Source organism: Bison bison, unplaced genomic scaffold (genome assembly GCF_000754665.1).
Source record: "Bison bison bison isolate TAMUID 2011002044 unplaced genomic scaffold, Bison_UMD1.0 scf7180017864223, whole genome shotgun sequence".
Classification (NCBI taxonomy): Eukaryota; Metazoa; Chordata; class Mammalia; order Artiodactyla; family Bovidae; genus Bison; species Bison bison.
The window spans coordinates 347,405-351,400 of NW_011494795.1; the positions used below are offsets into that span (position 1 = coordinate 347,405).

The 3,996-nt window shown below is 50.2% G+C and overlaps 1 protein-coding gene and 1 long non-coding RNA gene across 8 annotated transcripts in view; one reads left to right on the forward strand and one right to left on the reverse strand.

Annotated features, from left to right (window-relative positions):
* ZNF655 (zinc finger protein 655) overlaps positions 1–1,071 on the reverse strand; it is a 13,939-nt gene extending 12,868 nt beyond the window's left edge. For 4 of the 7 annotated variants that reach the window (XM_010845709.1, XM_010845707.1, XM_010845713.1 and 1 more), the window contains exon 1: positions 939–1,071. The gene's annotated coding sequence lies outside the window, so the exon portion shown is untranslated. The other 3 variants (XM_010845710.1, XM_010845708.1, XM_010845712.1) reach the window with 1 other exon arrangement.
* A 2,650-nt stretch (positions 1,072–3,721) lies between these two features.
* The window catches only part of LOC104992740, a 4,489-nt gene continuing 4,214 nt past the window's right edge, over positions 3,722–3,996 (forward strand). The window contains exon 1 of the long non-coding RNA XR_825738.1: positions 3,722–3,825. This is a non-coding gene — a long non-coding RNA (uncharacterized LOC104992740). The remainder of the gene's footprint in view (positions 3,826–3,996) is intronic.

The following is a 3,996-nucleotide window of genomic DNA, read 5'->3' on the forward strand; positions in this document are numbered from 1 at the left end:
CTGAACTTGTGGAATTTTTTAAAATAAAGACAAGACAATTTAATAGTACAGAGATATCTGTTGAAATTCAAAATACCTGAAATTTACAAACTTCTTTCAAGGATCAAGTGTGTACCGAGAGAAATACATTAATTCTTGAGAAATACATTATTACTCGTTATTTTTTAAAGCAAGACCCTGAGGAATTATTTGGTAAACACTGTCAGCCCATTCTGAATTACTGAGTAACCCTGAGTGAATGAGTGAGTGAAAGTCACTCAGTCGAGTCCGACTTTTTCTGACCCCATGAACTACAGTCCATGGGATTCTCCACTCCAGAATACTGGAGTGGGTAGCCTTTCCCTTCTCCAGGGGATCTTCCCAACCCAGGGATTGAACCCAGGTCTCCCGCATTGCAGGCGGATTCTTTACCAGCTGAGCCACAAGGGAAGCCGTGACTGACGACTAAATTCCACTTTGGGGGTCAGACCCTTCGATAACTCAGACTAGGTGGGCAGGCCTCTTCCCATGACCCTGACAGGAACAGGGAAGGGCTGCGACTCAAACAGGTCGGACTCGTTGTCCTTCACACCCAAGGACGCGGCAGGGCCCCGTCCCCCTTCCACACCCTCAGAAAGGGCCCTCAGAAGGCCTCGCCCGGCGCTACCGTCCTCCCACTTCTCTGCTCTGTCAAGGAAAAGTCCCAAAAGAAAGAAGCGGGCCCCGGAAACCCATCTCACAGCAGGCCACGGTCACTGGGTCCTGATGGCCGGGCCCTCCGTCCGCCGGGCGTCGGGGCGAACCCTGACTGAAGAGAAACTGGTTGTCGCACCCCGGCCCTGCGCGCTCCTGGAGACGGGAACCGCCGTCAGCCGGAGCCAGGAGACTCCTGCTCCGCCCCAGAAGGCTAAACAAGGCTCCGACCCAACGCGACCTCGGGACGGCTTCCGGGGACTCACCAGGGTGGAGGGAAGGGCCGGGCAGCTATCGCGTCGCGGACACCCGTGCTCTAGAAGCCGGCCCAGGGTTTGGCGGGGGGGGCGCGCAGAGGTGGGGGGGTCGCTCTAGACTGCTCGGAGGCTGCGCTTCTCTTTGGCACTTCCGGAGGCGGAGTCCGCCAGCGAGGACAGGGCGGGCCCCGGATGAGGGCCCCGGATGAGGGCCCCGGATGAGGGCCCCGGATGAGGGCCCCGGATGAGGGCCCCGGCTCATTTCCTAGGCTTTTACATGTCCTGCTGCCGGTCTCACCCTCCTGCTGACCCTGACTGGCCACTCTAGCCAGTACACAATAGTGACCGCAGCCGACCCGGATTTGGGAAGGCGCCCCCGCTGGCCCATCCCTGGCTCCAGCCAACCCTCAAGACTCATCGCAGGATGGTGGCCCTTGCGCTTGGGGGTGGGTGGGTATGAGGAATGAGGACGAATGGCCCACCTAGTGGTCCGACTTCCATGAATCAGCCGGTAGGGAGCTAGCAAGGGTACAAACCACGCTGATTAAAGCCAGTGTTGAAGGCGCCTTGGTGATATGAGGACCTCAGAAAATCCTAGGACTGAAACATAACACGGTTCTTGGGGGGAGGTAGGGGCACTGAGCAAGCTGGAGTGGGAGAGAGAGACTGGGAAAGTGTTGTGTTCCTGATGGAAAGGGCTGTGCAGCAAGGATGGATAGAGCAGGAGCATGTGAACAGGCAGTCCCAGGGCTGGCACAAAAGCCCCTGGGGCATTGTAATCTCCTGGATCCTTAGGGAATGTGATGTCCTGTGGTTGAGCTAGGTCCACCAGGAACTGGCAAGTTTCCTAGAGAATATAAACAGTGATTTGAAAGGGACTTTAGATACTTTTCCTTTGTTTAGGCTCACAAATCAGGTATTACCCTTTAATGATGTTTGGCATTTCCAATTAAAAATAAGAAAAATCAAGTGTGACAGTCTCCGTGCTTTTTCAAACTACATGAGCCTCTGGAATACTCTTATATGCCTTCCCTTTCTTCCTTGAGTATTTCAGGGATCTAAAACAACTTTCTATGACATAGTCTTTCTAGCCTACAGTATTTGTCACAATGGAGTCAGCATCATAGACAGGAAATTCATTGTTTTTTAAAAAATAAAGCACTGCTTAGTCAATTGCTTGTTGGACAGCTCCAGTTGAAAACTTTTTGTGTGTTGAACAAAACTATACCTCCTGTTGATGTCTGTTGTTCCTATTGAGATCTCTGAGACACATTACTTCCTGCTTGTCATTAACAACTTAGTAAGAACTAGGTCGTTTGCCCAATGGGCAACAAGTCAAACACTGAGAAAGTGAGGTTTGCAGCTGAGAGTTTATCCACAAGACAGCCGAGTGAGGACATAGGAGAACAAATCTCAGATCTACCTCCCTGTAGGTGAAGGGCATGAGATTTTTATGGGATAAAGAAGCAGAAGTCTTAGGTGTGGGGAAAAGTGAGGTAATCAGTGTTCTACACAGGCCTATCAGTTACAGGGTTCATAATGGGATGCATGTTACCAAATACAAGCACTTAGGGACTTCCCTAGTGGTCCCGTGGTTAAGACTCCTTGCTCCCAATGCAGGGAGCCTGGGTTCGATTCCTGGTCAGAGAACTAGATCTCACATACCACAGCCAAGAGTTCAAATGGCACAACTAAAGATCCCAAAAGCTGCAACTACGATTTGGAGCAGACAAATAAAAAAGTTTTTTTAGGTGAATAGTAAAAGATGTAATTTCTGTGATTGCATTTGACAGCCAAAATGCCTCAAATTGTAATTCCACTATTATCACTCAGAAAACTCCCTGGATACATTAGCCAAGCTCAGAATCTTATAACTATTTAGTATTGGAAAGAATAATTGCTCCCCAATGAACAAATATTTGAAAATACCATCGACTGAAAAAAATGCACAACTTAAAAGTTGGGATTTATGTTTCATTTGATGGACAAAACTGGGGACTTAAAGCCTGGAAAACAGCCTCTCAGGTGACTCTGAGGGACTGCTCTAAAGATGTTAGGAAGAAGCCAGATTATGTAGGACTTTGCAACAAAAACCAGATAGCCAGAACATCAAAATACTGTTAATTAAAACCAGATATCTCACATTAATGATTTTAGTGCCTTTCTATATGTGAGAAGATGCAGGAGTCTGGACTCTGAAATCATTACTTTGATATGCACCTTAACTTTCCAAGGCCACCTTAATTTTTGTCCATCCCAAATCCCCTCAGGGTGCACAGTTGGGGGTGGCTGCTGTGGCGGCAGGTTTGCTGGCCACACCTTCTTTTGTTCACTGCTCTGGCAAGCAACCTTTTGCGCCACGACCATTCAAGCAGCAATACCCAATCACGGTACCCAGAGAAGCAACCACTTTGGTTTTGAGAAACCACTCATCCTCAACTTCACTTTGATCTGTCTACATTTTTGCTTCAGTTCCTCTGCCATAGATACAGACACACGATCACTATTACTGTTTGATAATACCTAGAATTATTACGATACCTGCCATCAATAAGAAAAAGAACTGTGTAAGTTTCTGAACAGGAAGTACTGAGTGAAACTTAACCCCTGTTTTCCCCGCCGGGAAAAACTGAGCTTAGAAAAGACATCCCCAAAGCCCGAACCATGAATTGGGGAACAAGGACCAAAGTCCTCCGTTTTTCCTAGCGAGGACCACCCCCCGTACCCCCCGCAAAGCGCAGCGCAGACCCGGAAGGCAGGTGTTGACGCACTTCCGGCTTTTGTGACACTCTGGGTTCTGGCGAACGGAGGGACTGGGAACGGGTCCACTGCCCTTTGATCCCCAGAGTCACCTCCCTTTTCTATCCCAGCACCCCGGGCTTCTCCGGGGTTCACGGTGAGAGGCGGGTCCGGCCGGGGCGGAGGGGCGGGGACGTAGGTGGACGTGTAAAACCGTGTTCCGTGATCCCGCTCACCACGCGAGTCTCCGAACGGGGTGGAGGGTCGTGTCCCTGTCCTTGGTCCCAGCCTCCGCCGTAGGAAGTGCCGTCTCCCTGCAGAGACAGCC